Raw genomic sequence first — 10,163 nt, 5'->3', positions numbered from 1 at the left:
CGCTCCCCTGTTTTCTAACTGCCAAACATGAGGAGGTCCTGCGCTATGTGGTTACCGTAAGGCGACCGGGTTACACACGGCGATGCATGCAAGGCATGGCACACACTTGTATATTATATTTTAGGAAGCTATGGTATGTCTATGAAGAGAGATTACTAAGATGCTAACGTCCTTCTGTTATCCTGTGCTCTTCCTCAAGCGATAAGCTTTTGAAGATGAGCACAGCTCGAAATATTGAACACTGTCAACGTAATCGTTGCATAGCACTACAACAGTGCTTAATCAGTACCTCCTGGATAATTAATGGCCGTTGACCCAACATAAAAACTATTGGACTGATCTACCGAGAAACCAGCAGCTGAAGGCCTTCTTTCTCATACTAAGTCCGAATCATGGCCATAAGATAAAATGGACGAAGTTCGTTAAGTTATGTGTCTAGAAAAAAGGACGTGTAAGGGTCATGGGCCCCGGGATAAAAAACGCACAGCTCCGTCCCAGCTCCTGATAATAACTAAGTATTGATATAAGTACGTTGGTTGACACCACGATAGCTAACAATGTTTTATCTTCCCTCAATCAGTTTGAATGTATCTGAGCAAAAAATCTCCAAAATTAAAGGACACCGACACCATCCTATCGCCCCCATTCCGCAGTTTACATGTCAGCATGTCACACTGGGTGCGGAGCTTCAGTTCTGCTAGTTAGTAGTCGGGATCATTATACTACTGCCGTCACGAACGTCCATGAATTTCCATCATTATACTAGACCACAAGAGAATGTACTAGAATGTGTACCAGATTCGCACGATATAGCACAACAACAGCTACTTCTGGTACAGAAGTAGAAATAGCCAGAGCTGGAGGGAAATGGGTAGATTTTCCAGATAGCACTAACCTACAACAAATTATCCCATAAGTACCGCAGGTGTCAGAAATAAGCAAATCAGAGGAAAGTGAGCTTTCTTAGCGCCAAAAAAAACCTCTTAAGCATATCAGAAATTACGGTCCTTTTTCAACTTGCTTTAGCGAAACAGATTGCAGAGCGTAAAACTTGAGCAAAATGCATTGAAAACTTAAATACCTTATATTTCCTGAAATGTGGGTTCATATAAGCGGGTCAGTTAGGCACGATAGTGTCATAGTTAACCTTAGACCGCATTTTCTGAAAAGTGTTCATCCCTATCTCTCAATACCGATATACAATTGTAAACAAACTATTAGCGTTCAGACTAAAAAATACATTGATACGACCTTCTCTAGATCGGTGGTAAATCGAATTTCAATACTGCCAGATAATTGGCTTACTTTGATGTAGTGAACATATCGAGCATGTCTAATTCTGGTGGTAATGTTATATGATAGGTGCGTTCACGTTTCTACGAGCATATTATTTGTGTGTATAGTGTAATGAACTGAGGAGAGTTGCTCCAATTAACACGCGCCCGGGTGGCCGGCTAGATACGCTTCGCTCAGGTGGGGGTCAATTTCATCCCCCCCCCTGAGATCTCAGGAACTAAGAAAGATAGAGACACCAAATTTACAGGGCGTGTTGACCTGTACAAGAACTCACTTAGGTCAAAGTTTAAGCCTCCTGGATCATGACCCTCGGGTCAAATAAGGTCAAACAAGGTAAAAGTCCAGGCTGGTCTCCAAAACGCCCCCAGAACTTAGGCAACTGTTTCTGAGCAAAAGGTTACAAGCCCATTTGAGGTCAGTTACCTTGTTTGACCTGTTTAACATAATGGTGACCAAAATCATACGAGACTGCTCTGAGTTTTGCATTTGAATGAGCGGCAAATATGTCTCTAGGCAGTATGCTCATACAACAAAACGTCGACCCAGGTCATCTAAGGTCAATGACCTGTTCTGACCTCTACGAAGTCAATGAAAGATGTATAATGCGTTTCCTGCCGTCAATAAATTCGAAATGAGCACCAGCATCTATCCCTTAGAGCAAGCCCTAGAGTAATGCATCAGTTTGGTTTTGATCCTGGTCTGACCTTCGTACCTGACTTTAGGTCAACGTAATTTGCTCATTCAATATTTTTGGGGCCTAAGAAAGCATCTCAGAGATGTATGGCTTCGTCAAATACTCCGTTGTTGTATGAGATTGAACGATTCCCTAGAAGTTATCTTAGCAAAATGCATTGAAACCATGCATGCATTAAAACCAACCGTGACCTGGTTTTGACCTGTCATAGGTCAGCAACCTTACAAGGTACATCTAAATTTTTTATGTCAAATGACCTGCTATTCAATTGTCTACAGCTATGCCAAATTTGGCGTGGCTACGCCACGTCGTTCGGAAACCATTCTGAAGCCTTCGGGTGGGGGGTCAGTCTGACCTCCCACCCGAGCACGTGTTAAATATATGCAGCTACCAGCATTTCCTTACGCTTGATCAATGCAAAGCCACGAGTTGATCTAGCCAATTTTAGGAGACCTTCCTATGGTTTACTAAGATGTAGTACATGGATGAAATTTCTGTAGGGTTTGGTGGTGGATCCAACTCGAATTCCACTCTCCGTCTCCCGTAATGAAAGTGGAAACTGACATCTTAGAGATAATAATTTCATTTAGCAGTATATAAATTTCATGGTACAAATGCTTCTAGATTTGCTGTCTCAACTCAGCACTGTAACTAGGCAAACAAGGTTGTGCGCTGGAAAAAAAACTGATACTTCATTTTGATGCGCATTCATGTATAGGCCTAAAAGCCAGAGAAAACCCTACAATATGCAGATAGCACTTGTCTCAATATTGGCGGCTTAATGCCGGGCTACCACGGTGGCATAGCGGACTCTTGCGGGCTTGATGCCAAGCTGGTTGGGCCTCGTTGGATGTGCCTCTGGATAGCTTGGTCCGTTCGTAGCCCGCCCTGGGCCGTAGGCTGATATTTGGGCAAACGCTGCGTCTGTAGGTGGGACCGCCGCCTGGTGGCCGCCGCCCGGCGCCAGGTGCACCCTGACTGACACAGAGGCGCGCTCAGGACAAAAAACGTGCCGACCAGTCGTGCGCTGTGCAGGCCACAGCCTCCACTCCCGCATGTTGGCGGTCTGATAGCACGCCGCGTGCTCTCATACCATCTCTGATGTTTCCCGTCGTCTGTCATCTGGCCTCGCCGCCTCTTGGGATCCTCGCTGCGCCCGCCTCTGGAGAGCGCGGTCCGTTCGCGCACTTCCGCGCAGATGGCCGCTGTCTATTTGCGACCGAAGTCTGCGCACAAGGGTACCGTAACGGTGTGGGGCCCATTAGAATGTCCTCGGCGCCGCAAACACCCCTGAAAAGCCAGGCAAAACCCCGCCGGATCCCGCTCGTTCCTGGAAAAGGAGCTCAGAATAGCGGTGCGAGCGGGCCGCGCCGCTCATCCAGCAGATGGCGGTGGCGTCGTGCGGCGCCAGGCAGCGGCCATGTTGGCATACCGTTGGCCGCTGCCGGACTCATGTTAAACTAACTAGATTGAATCTCCTATGGATCGATATTACCACCACTACTGGCTAGTCGGATAGATTTCAGGGAAGTCGAGGGGAACGAGCCTGGTGGTAGCGGTCAAGGCGGCGCGTGAGGCTTGAGTGCATTGAGCCCCGAACTCTCAAAAATGATTGCGCTCTCCCAGAAGATCGAAATTTTGTGAAGTAAAGCTACAAATAACGCCATTTTTATTTGCCCGTATGCGCGCACAGTTGGGTCTGAAACAGATTCATTTTCGCAAAGGGTTTCAATGCAATTAATTGATGGACGTGATGCGGTCATCTAGAACACAGTTGCCGCGGAAACGAATGAAAAAATAATACTAATATGAATACAGATACAAAGCTTTACTGTTGAAATGGTGACAGATCTATGAAATGCTGCCACATTTGCCAAACCGGCTGAGATTTGGGATAGGTGTCATTCGGGACAACGTGTGAGATGTGACAGGAACCCTTTGTATTATATTCAAGGATCAAGCCTCCAACTGTCTAAAAGCAATCCATGACACTCGCATGCAGGATTTGCTGAGACAGAGCTCTTCAGTACTAGATAAATCGGTTTTTAATAGTCTGCGAAATCGGCTCAAGACCACCAATGTGTCGTTGCTCGACCGTGTCGTGCCCATCTGGAACCATCCCCCTAACAAAAAATCCTTCCGAATTCCTCGACCATGATCTCCCTGACGTGAAGAGGTGCGACCCTAACATGCCAAAAAACAATATCAGTTGTTGGCAAGTGTATGGGCTAGTACGTGGATGTGCATTTGCATCATCCCGTGTATGGCGAATGTGAATGTTTTAAATAAGCTCAATAATTATAGCCATTAACGAAAAGTGAATACACCCAGAAAACTGCACATTTGAGAAAGCCAATAAAACGGTATTCACTGCAATAAAAAGGGAGGGACATGTGTTCCAGATAATGCATCGTTCGTTATGATGATGGTGATAAGGGTTTTGGATGCATCGATTACTGAGGTGATTTTGCGCCGATAACAGTGAAGGGAATAAAAATGGGTGCAATTGGCGAAAGTCTGCATTAGTTAAACTCGGAAGCAGTCGTGTCTTGGTAAGAAAGCGAGAATCGTCGCCAATAATATCCAAATAGATAAGAACTGGAGCATCTCGTCCGAAAAAGTGTAAACGCTCTTCGCTGAAATGTGAACATAAGTGAATGATGTGGTGAAACGTGAGTGACGCATTGCAGCGGCGGTTTCATATCACGAAAATGAAAAAGGCGGTAAACTCTGGTCTTTCTTTTGGAAAAAGACTGAAGGTCATTCTTTCACTATCAGTTGTTATACTGGAAACAATCGACCTCCAACGCATCCCATGGATTGCACGAGCCGTGGCGTCCGGTGCCTCTACTGCAAACTCCGGAAAACCTTACGATTCCTGTATCCATTTGGAAAACCATTCGAAGGCATTGGCTACAGCTGGGTGCAGCAGCGGTGGCTGTACTTCACAACAGACCAGCTGACGGAACGGCTGTTGGACGCGATGGTCTTCGTGTTCAACGTCACAGAAAATATCCATTATGCCAGCCTCAAACACTGTGTGCGCAGGCATTTTCAAGGCATGGGGCAAAACCTCAAGCCGTGTGATGTGTACCTGGCTTGCGACGGTGCGTGCTAAAATGTGGAGTGTCAGGCATTGCTGACATAAACTACTGACTCAGCGCACTTTGAGACAAAGCTGCTGTAATTAACCTGAACCGAGATAAGCAACATAAGCAACATAAGCCAAAGTTGGGGCGTAGCATCGAGCTCGGGCAATGTAAGAAGCGTTCGCGGTGTGCGCGTGGTGTGCGTGATGTGCGCGTGATGTGCGTGGTATGTGAGACGTACTGATGTAAAAAATAGCGGCTGCTGGCATCCAGTTATGCGCCGTGAGTAAAAATAGCATCAGGCTTCCGGAATCCACGTGAGTGTTAATATTAAATGCTGAACTTCACACATACGTGGATACATGCTGTGCATAGACCATCCATGTTTCGTGCAGTTCCGTCATTCTCAGAAAATATGCCTCTCGCGCGTGACTTTGTACGTGACTTTGCAGTCCATTGCACGCCGCGTTGTGTGGCGTACAGTTTCACAACTAGATCCATGTCAGCAGGTTCAGCGCATCCAATCCTGACAAATCTGCGTCACCAGCACGCCAGCCGTGACAGGCGGAGTTCGCTCCTGAGTTCAGCCGCGGGTTGGATGGGCATCGGACTGGATGGTGAGCGTCAGCTTGCGGACGCCACTCGTCGGCGTGCACCCAGCCCACCCCGCGCTAGACCCCGCGCCCGGCTCCGCCGCGGCGTGCAGCGCAGTTCACACAGGCATCGGCAGATCGAGGCGCGATGGTCAACACGAGAGGCTTGGGCGCCCGAGGAGGTAGCTCGGGCAGCTGGCGGCGCCCTAGCCTGGCCGACGTCTCCACCATCACCAGTTGATGATCCGTATTTCTGTGAACACTTGGCGATCCATCTCTGGCGTGTTATGCCAATGGGTGTAGTCGGCCGGTGCGTCGGGGGGCGGCGGATGCTGGACCTAAGGCACACACGGAAAATGTGAAAACGTCTCGGACGCTGTAATTTCAGCGACCAGAAGCATGGCTGCCCGTGCCAGCGCTCTATGTGTGGCTGCCGAGCCACCACTCTGGGTCGCATTCCTTGGCTGCCGACACTCCCCGCTTGGACAGGGCAAAAGTAATCGGCCTATTCACGACCCTGGCGCCTGTGGCACGGCGCGGGGCCTGACCCCTCGGCTCTTTGTGTCCAGCCCAAATCCGAGTACGTCACGTTGGAAGGGTCAGCTGCTGGCAACGCCCACCGTCCCCCCATCCATCATGTTCTGACCGGGGCTGAAGCGCTTCCGATTTTGAGGTTGTGCGTGCACGTGGCCGCAGTAGACAGTCGGTGCCTTAAGGATGCGGGGGCGCCAGCAACATAACGCAAAGTTGGGGCGTCGCATCGCGCTGGGGCATGGTAAGAAGCGCTCGTGGTGTCGCGCAAACGCGCTTCTAATTCGGTCGGGCGTCTGAGGTGTGATGGCGGTTGAACCAGCCCGCGTGTCTGACCGGCATTGCTGAGACAGTATGCGATGGTTTGCCGACATATGCTGTGGAGATGACGGTCACGATGTGACATGACGGTACAGGCCCGCGTGCCGGTCTCAGCACTCCGGCCGGACGGCCATGACGGACGGGTCGGCTGTGTCCCACTGCCCCAGCCGCCTGCCCCCCACCCCACCCCACCCCCACCACCACCCGTCCTCCCGCCGGCACCCCCGGGTCAGGCCGCGACCGAGGGGTCCGCGGGCGGCCCGGCTCGCTAATCCAGGGTCCTTTCGTTAGCGCCCACTATCTCTTCCGTCTGGCTCAGGACGGGACGACCGCCACCCGGCTCCCACCCTCCCCCTCACCACCCCACCCGACCCGCCCGCCCAAGGCGGGCGCGCCGAGGCTCGGGTCACAAACAGTTCCTAGAAGTGCCCGGCACCAGAACCGACGCGGAAGCCGGTGGGACGGGGCGGACCGGCGGTACGGAGCGCTGCTGCCGGCTCAAATTCCAGTGCGCTTGATGGCCAGAATCCAGCCGTCGGGACGAGTATGGCTCTATTAAACGATTTGCATGTCGAGAATGACTTTCGGAAGCGCAGCTCACAGGGTGAAAACATACGTTTTTTTCCTTTTATTTGTCCCTCAGCATGAAACGCCAGCGAAGCGGATATGCCTGGGCGCGGAGTGGGGCATGTGTTATCATTACGCAGGAGTTGATTAGTTTCATTTATATTTCTTGCCGGACGAACTTCAAAAACGGGCAGTGGGCTGCGTCTGGCTGATGATGACCGGTGTAGCACCGCAATGCAAGTACCGCAAATGCATTCCGTTAGTCTAGAGGAGGGAGAGCACGGAGAGCACACCTGCGCACGTGGACGCGGCGCTCGGGTTTCAGGTCCCGTTCCATTCCTGTTTTCGCCATCCGTCAGCCATACCTGAAAGGACGCTCACAATGCTCTAGGTAAGCCAAACAACTCCCCGCTATGGTGGACACAGGCTGGATTTGCCGTTCGTGCCGGTCTGGTGGTCGAATACTCTCTCTGGCACGCACCCCTCGTTCAGAGAGCAGTGCGGCGCTCTGTTGCTCTCAGAGCGCAATGGAGCACAGAGATTGTACTTGACCGCGACGTTTGGGCCGGCCAGCCAGGTGACGAAAAGAGCTTAAATGTGCCAACAACGGGACAAACCCTTTCGGACCGACCGCTAGAAGCCATTTTACCGTGCGGGCCAGCGGGATAACGGCCTAACGGTGCGCTTACCGCAATGAGCAGCCTTTTTCCGTAAACACGTATGGACGGGGCCGGGCCAGACATAACAGTCTGGTTCAGGTATAGATTTGGGCCAGGTGGCGCAATGGGGCAATTCAAATTATCTCCCACTAGATGTCTCCGCATGTTGAGTTTCCAAACGCCGTTGCAGAACAAATGGTGACGACGCTACGGTTTCAGCGTTCTGTTATTTTTACTGGAGAGGATCGCTGCTGCTGATGTATGTACTGCGGACATTATTGCTTGGGAGAGCTTGGCACGACTTCCATTACCAAGGAGGTATGTCGTGCGTACGATGACGGGCAATAGATACGTTACTATGACGTTGAAGGAAATCATTGCTGAATTCATTGAATCATTTTCATGAGTATCCTTTTTCGCAGTTATCTTTCGCTGCTCTCCTCTGCTCTGGTGCCATGGAAGCAGTCTGTTGTTCTTAATCCTCCCAAGCACGCTTGGACAAGTGCTGTCGCTACAGACGATTATGCTCAGCTTTGAAAGCCCATTAGAAAACCGTATACCAAGCTCCACCCATATAGATCCTATGTGCGAGCAACTTTTATCAGCACATCATTCAAGCACGAAGTTCTCTCAAGCATTACCGCGGCATCATGGCTTACCTTTTTGTCACGTGTCTTCCGAGCCGTGTAACTCCGGCTTCGATCTCCGAATTATGTCCAGTTTTCTTATGTATTAGCACTGCTCGCTGCACACTGTGATATGCTCCAGTACAGACCAGAGCAGACGCCAGATCCATGTATCAAACTGGAGAGGCAGAGCGGTTTGGGTTTGTCCGTACTGACACAAGGCGTCACTGTCATATCACTTTTCGAGAAACCCTGATTCTCCAGCCTAAATCCAGCGTGTCCAAGCTGGAAACTTGAGTGCATGTGGCTTCGTGACAAGTTGTGCGCAACCCAACATGAACAACGCAACAACGCAACAACATGAACAAACCCGGCAGATGAAAACAGTCAGCACTGTACATGACGAGCATCAATCTTTCATTTTACCTGGCACGCACAGCCTGGCGCGATCGTGCCTGGCTTTCATCTTGACTTTGACGAAAACAGGACATTGCAGAAATCGTCTCGCACGACATCGATCAAAAGATTATTGCAGGACGAAAGTCAAACTCTCCATAATGCCGTTGATTGACAGTTTGCCGTTGGTGCTCATATCGTGTGAAAGCACGTTGCTATTTCTAAGTGTAACACCTCATTTCGATCAATCAGCTGAGGACTCTGGCACTTTTGAGTGTCACACAAGTGTGCTCCCACCTCCGGCTATACGTGGCGGTTACGTAAATGCAACAAGTCCGATGTATGGTACCTTGTGTTACGATTGGCTAATCCGCAGCTGATTTGGGTGCATCACTGATCCTTTGTCGTTGAAAGCTGGTGTGAAACACTCTCTTGCTGAGAACTTTCTTCTCAGAGCCTTCTCAGAACCACTCCCTGAGTCATCGGTGTACAGCTCTGACGATATTTCACTGAACTCCCTTGCGAGTCTTCGGCATGCAACTTTGACCCATTCTCGCCCAAACACCCGCGTGAGCCTCCAACGCGAAACGCCGCCCCTTTTTTGCTGCACTCGTTCGCGAGTCCTTAACATGCAGCTATGACATTGGCTCGCTGAGCCACTTCGCAAGTCCTCGAGATGTCACTCTGACCCCTGCACCCTGAACTCCCTCGCGAGTCCTCGAAATGTCACTCTGACCCCTGCACCCTGAACTCCCTCGAGAGTCCTCGAAATTTAACTCCGACCCCTGCACCCTGAACTCCCTCGAGAGTCCTCACTATGCAGCTCTGGTTCTCCCTCTCTTAGTCAAACGTTTGCAAGTCATAAATGCGACAACTCCAACAATATGTAAGACATGACATGATATCTAGCCCATATGTCGGATGACGAGGCCAGGAAAGGAAGCCAGGACACTTTTTCGACGTCAATTCACGGGGCACTTTTAAGGGTTGTTAGGTGTTTCAATATCTCTGCTTCCCGTTTGTATCTATACCGAAATTGGCTTAGCGCTGGAAGAACACCTGGACTTTTTACTGACCACTGTTCATGAATCGCAAAGCGCACCTTGTCTCACAAGTTTGGGGTGGCTGTCGCTGTCCTCTCCATTCCGGCGCCCTTGTCCGTTTGTCAGCGTTTGTTCGCCAGCGATGCGTTCCGATACGAAGCATTGATAATAGAATGAGGATGCCCGGCCCGCGTACGTGTACGTCGCTTGACAAAGCCCTGACGATGGCATGTGTTCTATTAGTGCCCAGGGGTCAGCGCGTCGGCCGACAGCCGGACCCGGACTTCCAACGACGACGCTGTTTTGGTGCCGAATGAGCTATGTGGCCCTACCCATTCGAAACAAAAT

This window comes from Pollicipes pollicipes, unplaced genomic scaffold (assembly GCF_011947565.3).
Source record: "Pollicipes pollicipes isolate AB1234 unplaced genomic scaffold, Ppol_2.1 Scaffold_3087;HRSCAF=3621_pilon_pilon_pilon, whole genome shotgun sequence".
Lineage (NCBI taxonomy): Eukaryota > Metazoa > Arthropoda > Thecostraca > Pollicipedomorpha > Pollicipedidae > Pollicipes > Pollicipes pollicipes.
The sequence above is the reverse complement of the archived record's forward strand: the minus strand, read 5'-3'. Positions refer to the sequence as shown.